The 15360-nt window shown below is 41.1% G+C and overlaps 1 pseudogene; it reads right to left on the bottom strand.

Annotated features, from left to right (window-relative positions):
* LOC145394155 (glutamate receptor 1-like) overlaps positions 1 to 15360 on the bottom strand; it is an 804310-nt pseudogene that overhangs the window by 153198 nt on the left and 635752 nt on the right.

The raw sequence follows: 15360 nt of genomic DNA, 5'->3' as shown, positions 1-15360 counted from the left end.
TCAACGATAATCTGGGACCTTTTCTTTGCTCTCTGTTTCTTTTACTTTTTCAGTAGTAATATTAAACTGTATAATTCGATGATCAATGGAACTAAACTTAGGTCCTATTTCAACGTTGTTGACTAGGTTATCATTTGTAGTCAAGATGATGTCTAGGATATTGTTTCCTCTCGTTGGGTATTCTACGTGTTGGGAAAGGGGGCTTTCTTGAAGATTCGTATAAAGCTCTTGTCCTGAGTGTGCCGTCAGTGGTTCACCCCACTTTGTTACCGGTAGATTAAAGTCTCCAAAAATTACGCTATCCTCTTGACAACAAATTTCCGCAATTTGATCATAAAGTTTTTCATCTGTCTCAGTTGACTGTGCTGGAGGACGATAGATGAGACATATTTATTTTGTGTGAATTAATACTTAGCTGAACATAACTGGCATCTATGTTGGTAATACAGGGTTTGGATAGCACAAGGGGATGGAGACTAGTTTTCACATATAGTAAAACACCGCCACCAACTCGATGTGGTCGCTCACAGCTGAAAATATTGTACCCTGTTAATGAGTATTCTGCTAGAAAGTCACGGTCAGATGTGTTAATCCAGGACTCTGTGATGCCAACGATGTCATAATTTTCTAGGTAAATTAGAGCTTCTTAATCTTCAAACTTGTTACGTAGACTACGTTCGTTAACATAGCAGACTCTATTTCCGTTCCAAACAGTTGGTGATCTGACTTTGTAGTTATTTACGTTAAGGTTACTGTTCCTGGACGTGCCGCGTTTTTTTATCTGAAGAGGGCGACTTTATGGTGTAAAAGTCTACCTAGCCGTGCCGCTCCTACTGAGTTCAAATGGAGACCATCTTTCTGGAATAGAGTATGTTGCTCATAAAATTGGTCCCACAGATTGACAAAGTCGTCTCCCTCTTGCGTGCAGAGAGATTTGAGCCGGTTATTTGTGCTGAAGGCTTTATCATAGAAAGTATTCTCTGCCTTGATCCTTGGGAGGAGGAGGAGGAGGAGGAGGTATAGGAGGAGGAGTAGGAGTAGCGGTGGTGGTGGTGGTGGTGGTGGTGGTGGTGGTGGTGGTGGTGGTGGTGGTGGTGGTAGTGGTAGTAGTAGTAGTAGTAATAGCAGTAGTAGTAGTACAGGGTGACTCATAAACTGCGCTCACTAGAAATTCTTCTGATGGTATTTTGTATTGTCGGGATGGCTCAGTCTGTTGGTGTGGGAGTGGGTGTGGCTGTGTAGTAATTAATGAATAAATGATGTAGGATAGACACTGATAACTAAGGATCAAGCACTACGATGTCTCCTGTACATCTTGTGGGGGTTACTGAACCATAATGTGTTGATACTGAACAGATACCGTATACGTAACTCAAAAGTAAGATGTATGATGCATAATAAATCCCTTATGAACAGGAGCTACGAAAGGTTTAATAAGTAAAAGGAATCGCTTAAGGAGGGGAGTTATGAAACGTGTAAGATGTATATAGAATAAATCGCTTATGAAGAGCCGTTAAGAAAGGCGCAAGATGTATATAAAATAAATTGCTCAGGGAGTTACGAAAGATGTAAGATGCAAACTATATCGCTTATGAAGAGGAGTTACGAAAGGGAGAGGTGTTACGATGGGTTTATGATGCAAAATAAATCGCTTAGGGAGAGAACGTATGAAAAGTGTAAGATGTAAATAAATTGCTTAGACAAAGAAAGAGGCTATGGAAGGTGTAAAATATAACATAAACCGCTTGGGAAGAGGAGTTCAGAAAATATTTAGCGAAGGACAATACAAGTGTCGTAGGAAAGGTCCAATTTCCACCTCTAAGTAGCAGAAATGGTTGGTTGGTGACTCGAAGAAAACGGGATTTGGGTAAAGAGGGGGACTCGGGCAAAGTGATAAGAGATACGTGTTTATCATGTACCACTTTAATGGTCTCAAAACATGTAATGCTATTTACTGTAACAACTTTGTACTATGTATGTATCACTGTATGTCTTTGTTCATTACTGATAATTACTGTAACAAGTTTGTACTATGTATGTATCACTGTATGTCTTTGTTCATTATTGTGCTTTTAATGATAATTACTTCTATACCTTCTATGCCCTAAGATACCAACTTTTTTTTTCCTTTGCTCTCATGCACCCTTCCCTGCTTGGGCTTCAGGGTCAGTGTTCCCCACAGTGCTGAGGCTTGTACTGAATGATAAATAAAGAACCTAAATAAAAAATAATAAAGGAAGAAGTGAGGTGATAAATGAAAAGGGTATGTGATAAATAATAAGGGAAAAGGTCTTTGGTAAAGTGATGATAGGCAGGAGTGAGGTGATAAATGATATGAGTAAGGAATGAGGTGATAAACGATATACTGTAAGAGGCAGGGGTGAGGTGACAAATGATAAGGGTGAAGAGATTTAGGTAAGGTGATCAGAGGCAGGAGTGAGGTGATAAATGATATAAGAGGCAGGAGTGAGGTGATAAATGATATAAGAGGCAGGAGTGAGGTGATAAATGATATAAGAGGCAGGAGTGAGGTGATAAATGATATAAGAGGCAGGAGTGAGGTAATAAATGATATGAGGCAGGAGTGTGGCGATAAATAATAGTGTACACGAGGCAGGAGTGGGATGATAAATGATACAAGAGGCACGAATAAGGTGATAACTGATAAGGGTAGATGAAGAGAGAGTAGATAGAGAAACAGTTGAGACAGTCTAAGAGTCATTAATGGGTGTGGGGAGGGTAACCTGACCAGAAGGCAAGTGTGAAGTGATACATCATGAGGGATGGAGGTCCGGGATAACCAGTGAAAGTGGAGAGTAATTATGAAGGCATAATATAGGTGAAGTTAAACAGAAAAGGTGAAAGTAGAAAGAGAAGTGAAGAAAAAACGTGAAGTAAAACAGAAATGGTGAATGTCGGAAGAGAGAAAAAAAGGATAGTTAATGAGAAGCAAAACAGAAAAGATGCATTTCTGTTCGTTGGAAACACGAGTCTTGATGAGGCACATGGAGATACGGGGTGAAAGGAAGATTAAAATAAATGTAAGGTGATAAATGATAGGGGAACGAATAAAAGGGGAGTCAACAGATAAACAGATTTACGCCTAACCAGTGTATAAGAGTCATTAAGGAGTACGAGCAAAGAGAAGGGGAAGACATAGGGAAGCTGCAGTAGTGGGGGTGGCGTCATAAATGCAAATAATGAGGTAAGGAGAATGATGTTAATTATTTCCTTGAGCACGAACCAGAATAGTCGACGTTATTATCCAAGTCCCCAATCACACTGCTGAAGAAGAACAAGGGTTAAACAGAGTAAGAGAGGTCTGGGATGATAAAGGAGATGGGGTGGCGAGATGAGAAGCTGTACTCATGACGAGATACAAGAACAACGAAAGGAATGTGAGGTGTGGAAGGTAGGAATATGAGGCTGGGCGGTGGGAAGCAGTTGGAATGTAAGGGAAGGTCAGGAGGATGGTTGGGTCAGGAGGATGGTAGGGTCGGGAGGAGGGTGAAGAAGGGTTGAGACTGGAGTAGGATTGTACGGGAGGGTGGAGTGGGGTTGGGGGCGGGAATAAGATTATAAGGGAAGGTGGAGTGGGTTAGGGGACGGCAGTAGGATTATGAGGGAGGGTGGAGTTGTGATGGTGGCGAGAGAAGGAATATAAGGGAGGGTGGAGTGGGGTTGAGGGCGGGAGTAGGACTATAAGGGTGGGTGGAGTGGGGTTGGTGGCAGGAGCAGGACTATAAAGAAGGGTGGAGTGGAGCTGGTGGCTGGAGTAGGATTATGAGGGAGGGTGGAGTGGGGTAACGGGGACGGTGGAGGATTATGAGGGAGGGTGGAGTGGGGTTGGGGGCAGGAGTGAGATTATGAGAGAGGGTGGGGGTGGTGGTACTCACAAGGCCGGACATAAGGTAGTGGTAGTTGCGTCGACCCATATGCACGTCCCTTACATGGTCAATGATAAGACTCTTGGCCATCTCCGTGCTGCAGTCCAACACCACGTACTTTTGGGTCCACCTGAAAGAAGACAGTGGGAATGAATTACACGTCAATAGATGAATATTAATGGGATCGGTTACCGAAAGATTTACATGTGAATATATAGGTAAATAATAATGTGCTCAGCTAATGAAGATTTACAAGTGAATCCAATGTAAATAATAATATGCTTGGCTACTGAAAGATTTACAAGTTAAAATACAAACATTAATGTGCTTGGCTATTGCTTTTTTATATATACAGTGGGCATAAAAATCGATTCACTTCCTTACGATATATAACGAGGATGAGTAAAGATTTGAAAATCCAGCAATGCAACCTTAGGAACAAAACAGTCTTTCCAGAATATAATGTAGGGTTCCGTATTGATTCGATTCTAAAGTTGAGCGATATTTCTGTCCGCAAGTGTATTTTTTTTTTTTATTCACTCGTAACACACGGGGCGCATATTTCGCAGCTTTCATATATTTCAGAACCTTTATTTCCGTGCATTGCATGTAAATCAGATACATATTTACTTTTCACACCAAGGTCAAAGTTTGGCACTGCACCTTCTTCAATCCCACTGAGGAAAGGGGGGGGGGGTTTACTTCCTCATTATCTCTACTTACAAGAGGCGACTAAAAGGGGCCCTTCTGTCTCCAGTCATTCTCTCCATACTGTCCTTCCCTTTTGTTCTACCTCTCCGCATGATATTTCCGTGTTTCTCTCCGTCATTATTTTCCATCTATCAGGCTATACATCTGGCTTCATGACATGAAACAGTATAAGGATCTCCCATTGCCGTTGACGCTTCTTTCCTTCCTGGGTCAAGTCTTTCAGCAAACTCACCAATCAAGTCAGGTCTAAGCCAACACCACTTCATTGTCAACACCAAAACCACTTCAAAGCCAACGCCACTTCAACGTCATGACCACTTCAACTCCAAGACCACTTCAACGCCAAGGCCACTTCAAAACGCCAAGACCACTTCAACGCCAAGAGTTGTTAAAACCACTTCCACATCTCTATCCGCATTTCTGTTCCATTACTGGTCTTATATCTTTGCTCTGAATTAGTGTCATATGGTCTTTGTAACCTGGCGCACAGAATACATTCATTTCAATCTTTTTCAAGCCCTTTTTTTATTAACAAAAAAAAAAAAAGGTTCCGGTGATCTGCTACGTTCGAATGCATTTTTGAAAATGCTGAATATCTTCGTAATCATTACTATTATTATTATTATTATTTCCGCCAAGGAGGTTATGTTTTCGCCCCTGTCCGTTTGTTTGTTGGTTGGTTGGTTGGTTTGTGAGCAAGATTACACAAAAACTACTGGCCAGATTTCCACGAAACTTGGTAGAAGAATGGACCTTGGCCAAGACTACACTCCAATGAATTTGGGTGCGGATCCGGATACAGGTGCGGATCCAGGAATTTTTTTCTCACTTTCTTTAACATTGCGACACAGGGAGTTGGCGGAGGTATGCTCTCTACTGAGTGCCATTCTAGTTATTATTATTATTATAATTATTATTATTATTATTTTCTTTTCTTTATTATTATTATAATCATCATCATCATTGTTATTAAATAGTAACAAGTATTTGAAATTGCTGAAGCAATATTCAAAGAATTCCACATTCCAAACGAAAATGCTTTTATCACTGTAGACCTAATATTAAGGGACTTTTGGTATTACTTAAAATGTTTACGGATTTTGACTTCCTGTTTCTCCCATCTTTCCTGTCGCTACTTATTGCTTTTCTTTCCGTTACAGGTGGCTTTACATTGAGTGACAAGCCAAATGGTTTCCTGTAAGCCAAGAAACCATTTACAACGTTGGGTGGTAGCCATATAACCGAACCATGCGTGTTCCCTACGTGTCAAGTGGGTCGGTGGAGGGTTAGTGCCCCTCCCTGTAGAACAAATTACTCAGAGTCAAATGGCCACCCCGTAAGGGATTATGGCGTCTAGCAATAGATAGATAGATAGACTTGCGACCCTGAGATCAAGATCGAGGTCATTCATACAATGCATATCATGCACACTCCTGACCCACTACACTTCCACCAAGTTTGGTCAAAATCGGCTAAATACTTTCTAGTTTAGCATTTTCATACATGCAGCGCCCATTCTGCTTTTCCTCAATATCTCAAAAAGTATTTGTTGATCTCAGTATCAATACCCAGCTCCACTAGTATACGTTGATGACTACATACTGGAACATTTGCAATGCAATCGATTTAGTAGTTTTTGCAGCGCAAGAGAGCGAAAATTTGAAAATAACGGAGGGCGCTTGTGTGGCGCTTGTGCTAGGAAAAAAAAATTTGCCAAAAGATGCCTTAAGCCAAGATACATCACTCCTGAAAATTTCAAGTCTCTCTCTCGAACGGTCTTCGAATGCCAGCCTTCTAGATCCCCTCCCCCCCCGAAATATATATATATATATATATATATATATATATATATATATATATATATATATATACAGTTAAAATATAACTCCACAGAAAATGGAATTCTTAATGTTAATGAAAAAATGATAACAACAAGACTGACCACGTGAAAAAACTGTATTTTCCAGGAAATATTTGAAAATCAAAACTATCCATTAATTTTAAGGGGTCTGATCACCCTGCGTTTACATGTCTGAGGCATTCTCGGTGATTAGGGAAGCTCCCTACCCCCTTCCTTAGCGATTTAGTTTTGGATACGGCTAGTTAATATCATTCTGTACGCTATAGATGCATAGTATAGCGATACTAGAACGATTTAAGCAACACAGAAATGGACGGCACTACGTAATAAGCATGATAAATTGCTTAGAATGAGGTGCTAGGGAGCCTCCTTAACCGACGAGAATATCGGCCTAAGTCACTGAGAGATAAAGACTGACAGGTAGCTCATTCTAGAACTTAGCTGTTGCATTTTTCAGGGACAGAGTATCGGTGAACTCTTGGATTGTAGGGTTGGCAGAAAAAGGATGACAGTGATAATGAAGATATAAACTACTGATTTTTTTTTTTTTTTTTTCATTATAAGAGTTTGACCATTTTCAAGATAATATTCTTTCTGATATATTGAACTACCTAAATATTACGAATTTATATATGAATACAATAAACTAAGAACTTTATCCCCTTCAGCAATGGACCTATTTTCTAATTCTGTTCTAACCACTGCCATATTATCCAATTCAGCAATGGGTGATAACTATCGCAGTACAGGGGTTAACCACTTCAGTCTGATGATGTATTTTGCAGTCTATTCTTCCAAAATTCAGATGGTGCTGGAGTGGGACGCTTTCATGTGGTGGCGCCGATGATAACCAGGTGGCTTTCACTGCCCTCTTATACAATCGTCCCTCAATTACCTCCCTATCCCCTGAAAAGAGATGATATGCTGCAGGAGACAAGCTTCAGCCTGCTGTCCACTGGGTTCATGTTTCAGATCAACCAGGAGCTACCACCACCACCACCACCTTCAGATGATTTCACTGAACTCTGGAAAGATGCCATTCATCTTTCCTGGAAGAGATAAAGACAAATCCACCTTGGGCGTGGGCCTGTTGTGAAGGAGGTAAGAGGTGTTGGCATCAAGCCACTCTATCTCCATTAAAAAGAAACTGCAGGGAAATTTGAGTGTCGTTACTTGAACCCTGTGTCTCAGCAGGATGCCACATGCAACCGCACGCAAGCACACAACTTCACATACAGACTAGAAAAGAGCACACACACACACACACACGAAGCGGCATTCACATGTAGATGGTTCGACTTGCCTTCCGGGCAGGTCGAAAACAACCTTGCTTTCCCGAAATTTTCTCCGCCTTATCTTCCTCGCGTCGATCCAGCCTATCTCGACTTTCTCTTATTTATAGTCAGTTTTCTCTTATGTTGCTTACGTGGACCCCCCCCTCTCTCTCTCTCTCTCTCTCTCTCTCTCTCCAATTATCAACCCCTTCAGGACGAGTCAGAGTCGGTCCTTCCCTCCCGCACCAGAAAATAAAATCACAGCAAAAATACGGGTTAAAACAGAGGCCTGGAAACGTGAGGAAATATGGGCAGTAGATTGTTTGTGTGTGTGAGGGCAAGGGGTGTCCTAATGCTGCTAAAGTCCTCTGATCTGACTTTCTATTTATAAGCACCTCATTCCATGTGGTACGTGACATTACCTTTCTATAAGCGATTTGTTCAGCACGCTACACATTACCTTTCTCTATGATATTCACATCACTAACATCCACACACACACACACACACACACACACACACACACTTGTATATACGAGTACATAATACATAGAGAGAGAGAGAGAGAGAGAGAGAGAGAGAGACTACATGTCTAGACGACTTCACGGAACTAGGCATTTTCAAGGGGAATCCCAGGGTTTGGACTTATGAACTTAAGTGATTATGAGCCTGTAGGCGCAGGGTGGTACGCTAAGTAACTTTCCAGCAACACCCCAACTGCAGCAACCCAAGGGATTCGATTAATAATACACTGATAAATTTTGCAGTTTCTATATTTCACTGAGAGTCCAGGTTCATTATAATGGAGAGAACTCGGCATTTTCAACAGTTAATTATCGGGAGAAACCTGGGGCTCAGACTTAAGATCTTTGGGAGTGTAAGCCAATAGGCGGAGGTCAGTACGCTAAGAACATATCCCTTCCAGTTCAGTAAGTCTCTAATAAGCTGAATAATTCACTAGGAGGGCAAAAATTTACTAATAATGAATTTTAACAATCTTAACCCTTTATTAATCTTTTCATTACGATGACATTTTGTCTGTCCTTGTTGCTACCAGACTCTTTTATCCAACTTAGGCCAACACCCCAGCAATGGTGTTATTGAAGGTGTTATTTAACCCATCCAACTTAGGCCAACACCCCAGCAGTGGTGTTATTGAAGGTGTTATTTAACCCATCCAACTTAGGCCAACACCCCAGCAGTGGTGTTATTGAAGGTGTTATTTAACCCATCCAACTTAGGCCAACACCCCAGCAGTGGTGTTATTGAAGGTGTTATTTAACCCATCCAGCTCACAAAGCCTCTTCTGAGCTAAGTTAAATGGCCAAGTAGCAGCCAGAATAAACACCAAAACCAGTGACGGGAGTGAAGGCGTTAACCCAGATCCCTGTAACCTCGTGTGTGTCGTGGATTTCTCGGAGCTAAATATAACCTTTTGACGTCAGCAGGGGTAATATGAAAGGTTTGTTTTGCACGGTCAGCGATAAAAATATCTTATAACAATACTGCATGAGATCTGCCAGGTGGTGAACTCACTAATATATTCATACAATACAATACATTCAATACAGTGTAATACAATACATACAATATACACAGTACATAACAAATTTATTAATTTCTGAAAACCCGTAGTGAGGATATTCAAAAAGGCTATATGCACCACCAAGAGTTCGAAAGATTATTCTAAGCTGAATAAAATCAGCCAGGAAATGACAGAGTTGTTTATTATTATTATTATTATTATTATTATTATTATCATTATCATCATCATCATCTTCATCATCATTTGTTGTTGTTGCTGCTGCTGCTGCTGTTGTTGTTGTGGCACCATGTTCATCCGAAATGTGACCCCAGTGGACTGCACGCTGTAGTCCCCCCTCCTTCAGTCCACCATCCTCTTATGGGGGGATAAGGAAGTAGCTGAAGGACGTTTACAAAACCAGGCAGTTGGGCCGCCCGGTTATGTCAGTGCCACCACTGAAGGCGGCTCTCACCGGCACCAGAGGAAATCATTGCAAGAGCTGTATATCCCCACATGACCCTAGTAAATTAATCAGTTCTCCCTCCCCCCCCCCAAAAAAAAAAAAAATCGAAAACCTTCCGCTACGATGACGTCAGTTTCATATTATCTACCAGTTTTATTCAGCCTTAATAATGAAGGTGTTAATCAAAGGTGTTTATTAAGGATATGTCTAATTCCTCCAGTTTAAAAGTATCTATAAGTTGAATAAAATATGATGGGAGTAGCCAAAATAATGTACAGACAGACGTTACTGGAGTGTTTTGTATGTCCGATTCTCAGCACAGATATCCTAGTCCATTCACCAACACCGTACAGTCTTCACTACTCAGGTGCTAACACCCTCCGTCCATACTGAATACTTGCTAGGAGGTCTCATTCAGGACTGATTTGACGGTATTTTTATTATTATTATTATTTTTTTTTCTGTAGGTTCTGCATCCAGTTTCAGTTTGTTTTAATGCAACTTTTCATCGAACTGTTCCCTTCCCTAACCTGGAATCAATCATGTGGCCTTACGGACACCAACCTACTTCCCCTACCACTCAATCACCACTTGTCCCCAGACTAAATAGACTCACTGCAATGAAGAAGTTAAAGGGTTGGTATTTGCCAAACTGCTCCACTGAAAATTAGTATTTAACACAAACGTCTTAAGATTTATACCCATATTCGAAAAGTTGTTTACTGGGAAGATAAAACGGCTTCGACCCGACTTGCACCCTCTCCAGGTAAGAAGGGAGACGAACATACAGTATGTACAGTCACCAAACTTTCCATCTGGGCCACCTAACCGCGAGAGATGGGTAACGAGTGCTGGCAACAGTATATCTGTTCGTTCGTGTGTACATGCTCGAATAAAGTTCGAATCAACTCTCTTCGTCTGTAGTGAACCTCCGTCAGAGTTCGTCCCATAGATGGCTGGGTATGGAGTTGAATAGAGAGAAAAATGTCTCAGGAGTAAGGTAGCTCTCCCATCGGCTCAGCCAGTTGCATGAAACTGGTCGCACGGAAAACTGTTGTGTGCCACAGGTCGCGCTGACCAAGGCAAAATAAATATGATTATATTGATTTTATAATAAGGTAATATGTATAATATTATGATATAAATATATACTATTATATATAATAATCTCAGTGGTGGATACATCACGTCGGTCGACTCATGACTAGCTGACTCGAGGCAGTATTCTTCCTCAACGAACGTTTTCAACCTCCAACATCTACAGTTCCTATCTCCCCTACTTAGTTTAAATTAATATCCGCCCAGTGAGTAATCCTGTAAAGATTAATGACCTAACTTATCTAATCATGTCTCGGATCAAGAATGGTATTTTAATAGGTTTAATCGAGACCGGCCCAGAACTGGCGAAATGCAAAACGAACAGACACCGACCTATTTTTCTACCGTAAGGGCTGGTGGGGTTGGTGGAGGATTAGTGCCCCTCCCTGTAAAAAAATTAACTCTAAGCCCTTGGCCACCCCGTTTGGGATACATGGCGTCTGGCAATGAATGAATGAAAATGAAAGAGCTGGTCACAAGACGGTTCTTCTCCCCAATATTCAGTAGCCAATTTTTAGCCATGGGTTTATCATGTAGTAATAAAAAAGAATACGTTTATTAATATGCATATATGTAAAGATGCGGTCTTTTAGGTTATTTTACTTATTGTTTTCAATACTCGCATTATCCAATACTTTCAAGAAGTTCCTTTGAAATTCTGTTGGCTAAAAATTATAGACTGAAAACTGGGATAAACTCTGACTGAGGTTCACTACGGAAGACTAGAGTTGATGATCCGAATTTTCGTCGAGCATGTACAAACGAACAAACAGATACACTGTTGTCAGCACCCGTTACCCACCTCTCGCGGCTAGGTGGCCCAGGTGGAAAGTCTGGCGACTGTAAGTATATGCAGTACAGCAGTCACACTAGGGAAGCGACGGGAGTAGGTTCTCTCTCTCTCTCTCTCTCTCTCTCTCTCTCTCTCTCTCTCTCTCTCTCTCTCTCTCTCCATTTTCTGTCTTGTACACCTCTCATTTCTTCAATACATTCCCATTATCGCTTCCCTCCTCTTCCTCCATTCACTGTTCCCTACATTACCCTCATTTTTTTGCTCCACTTCTTTTCACTGCTTTCTCGTTTCCCTCTCCAGTTCCTGCCTTATTTCTCCAATTTATTTCATTTATTCTTCTTCATTGTCTCCCTCTCATTCCATTCACTGTTCCTTCAAATTCCCTCATATTTCTTTTCTCCGTATTGCTTGCTCTCTTCTTCCAGTTCATTCCGTGGCCTGTTTTTCATCCTTTCCACGTATTCTCCCTTCGTGTCCTTCCTCTTTCCTCCTCCATTATCACTGATGTCTGCGTCCTTCGTTTTTCTTTTCCTCTTTTTTACGCACAATTTCTTTAACTACGGAGGGGTACTTCACAGATGAAGGAAAGGGAGCAAATGTACCCTCCCACCCTGCCACCCACACATACTCATACATACACACGAGAGAGAGAGAGAGAGAGAGAGAGAGAGAGAGAGAGAGAGAGAGAGAGAGAGAGAGAGGAGGGAGAGGAGGGGCAGAGAACTAAATCTAACATAAAAAATACAAAACAGCATCGCACAGCAACCAGTACACTCCAGCTTACTGCCCCTCTGCCCAAGACAATACACATACACTGGGGGCGAGTGTAGAGGACGTTGCTGAGCCATTCTGTGTTGCATACACGTGGGGGGAAGTGTATCCACAGCCCCATGCCCAAAAATTAGCAACATAACGCCAGGTGCAAACTTTAAATGCCTTCATTGCATTTGTGAGAGAGAGAGAGAGAGAGAGAGAGAGAGAGCGCCCCGCACCAGACCGCTTGTCTTAAAGAATTAAAGTTTGGGGTTGTGGGTAGGAACTGTTTTCCCTACTGCGGCAAAATTCTTACCGCCCCTGTCAATACCAACACAGTCTGTCAACAATACCAGTAAAGTGCGTTCTGTGAGCACGTGACGAGCGAGCGAGCGCTTGTACATACACCTATCATAATTTCATCTTGGTGTAAACTTTGATCATTTCTGGTGAGGAAGCTGAACAATAACAGACGAATAACTGAGCTAAAATATTTACACTCTCTCTCTCTCTCTCTCTCACGCACACACACACACACACACACACACACACACATATATATATATATATATATATATATATATATATATATATATATATATATTTCCATCCATCATCCAATCCTACATTGCCCCATGAGGAGCGCTGGAGCCTGGGGCTAGGCAGTTGGTCCCGACATTTAAGATGAGAGTGACCAGCCTCACTCATCCCTGAGTGGCATTACATGAGCAATCAACCCCAACCACCCCTGGATATAAATTTTCACCACCTCAAACCGACTGGAGCGCAATAATTACCCATTAAACCACCAAGTGCCAAAATTTGGTTATATGGTTACCATCCAGCGTAGTAAATAGTTTCCTGGTGTACAGGAAACCATTTGGCTTGTCACTCAGTGTAGAGTCACCCACAGGCAGAAGGAAGAGGAAAGAATGAAGGAAAGACGGAAGAGGGAGTGTAAAGTTACCCGTTGGCAGGACAAGGAAAGAATGAAGGAAAGGAAGACAGAAGAGGATGGAAGGAAAGAAGGATGGAAGAGAGGAAAGGGCAGACACCTGACAGCAGCACTACATCGAGTGAGTGGATGGTGAGCGCCCCCACCTACCACGAATATATATATATATATATATATATATATATATATATATATATACATAAAATCCCATTGGAGCCCAGTGTCCGTAGTATTGGACAGAACTGGGATTTTTCAAGTCTTTATAAAGTAGGGAACCCCCGGGTAGGGACCTATGAGCTTCGCGACTATGAGCCGATAGGCGGAGGGCGGTACGCTCAGTGCCCTTCCAGTGCAATGCCTCGCCCACCACCCCTGGGATCCAATGGATTAATATATATATATATATATATATATATATATATATATATATATATATATTTTTATATATATATATTAAATATATATATATATATATATTAAATAACAGACCAGAGGAAGGAAAAACAAATGAATTAAAAAAAATAATCCATACACAAGATTACTGGTGTCCTCTGTTCATAAAATATCTGTAACAGTTAGACTTGAACAGCTGTGGGTTGAAGTTTGGAGGGAAAGAACTCTGAGGAGACGAGTTCCAGAGAGATGCAGTTTAGGGAATGCAAGAATTCTGACAGGAAGAAGTTCTGCAATATGGCTACATGACATTCCAGTCATGAGCACTACCAGATGCCCGTGTAGCACAAGAGAGGGCATGGACAGGTGGCACCATGGATGCAACTTCGTCTGAGCATTTGCCATAAAAACATCTGCAAAATAATGCAAGGGAGGCAACATTCCATTTTACTTGTAGGGGAGGCAGTTTATTAGTAATGGCAGGGATGTTAATAATTCTAACAGATTTGTTCTGAATTTTATCTAGTTGTTTTAATGCAACCTCTCCACATCCATTCCACAAGGGTGAGCAATATTCAAGCTGAGAACACACAAGAGTTTTATAAATTATAGCTAACTGCTCGTCAGTGAAGAAGTTACGGACTCTGTTCAATAATCCGAGTTTCTTTGAGGCGGTTTTAGCAAGTGATCTGAGAGGAGAGGTCCAGCTGAGGGCATTGTTAAGTGAGACACCGAGAATTTCATTACCTTTGGATATGGAAATATTGGTAGCATTGAAGGTAATGTACGAATCTGGCAATATCTGTCCACTAATAAATTGTATATATTTAGTTTTACTAGCATTAAATGAGACAAGGTTGTTTTGTCCCCATTCACTGATCGTATTTGATTTATGGAGATGGCTGTACTTAGTTGAAGTAGAGATATTAGACTCTGTAAATGGGTGTCTGAGTGTGAATGAACTATGTACTGTTGAGTCATCTGCATATGAGTGAATGGGATTGTGGGTGACAGATAAGTGATCATTAATATGAACCAGGAACAAGGTTGGCGCCAGAACTGATCCCTGCAGCACACCGGCGTTAACTGAGTGGAAATTGGAATATACATCATCTACCGTACTTGTACTCTTATTTTCTTGTCACCGAGATATGAGGAAATCAAAGGAACAAGAGAAGTTAGTCCATAGCAAGGGAGTTTGGACAGCAGGGAACGGTGCCATACTCTGTCGAAAGCTTTAGAAATATCAAGGGCTACTGCGTGAGATTCTCCATGTATGTCAATTGATTGACTGATGGTATGAGTCAGGAGACTGAGTATGTCAATGGTGGACTTTTCGTGGCGAAAACCATGTTTTATATATATATTTATATATATATATATATATATATATATATATATATATATATATATATATATATATATATATATATACACACACGGATGTACGCGTGATGAAAATCATAATGCCATCAAGCAGTTTGAGGATGTGGTGGTCATGTTACTTTGACCTGTTCTAAAAAATTATATGATCAAACCCTTGGCTGGTCGTCTACCTTTCCATCATGTCTGGTTAAAATTGAATCACAACTGCAAGAGAATACTTGTACACTACTTGTAAATATGATAATTTCATCAAAAATTAAG

Source organism: Coenobita brevimanus, chromosome 1 (assembly GCF_032717465.1).
Source record: "Coenobita brevimanus isolate Jiangsu-jjx chromosome 1, ASM3271746v2, whole genome shotgun sequence".
NCBI classification, from domain to species: domain Eukaryota; kingdom Metazoa; phylum Arthropoda; class Malacostraca; order Decapoda; family Coenobitidae; genus Coenobita; species Coenobita brevimanus.
This window is presented reverse-complemented; position numbering and strand designations above follow the sequence as displayed.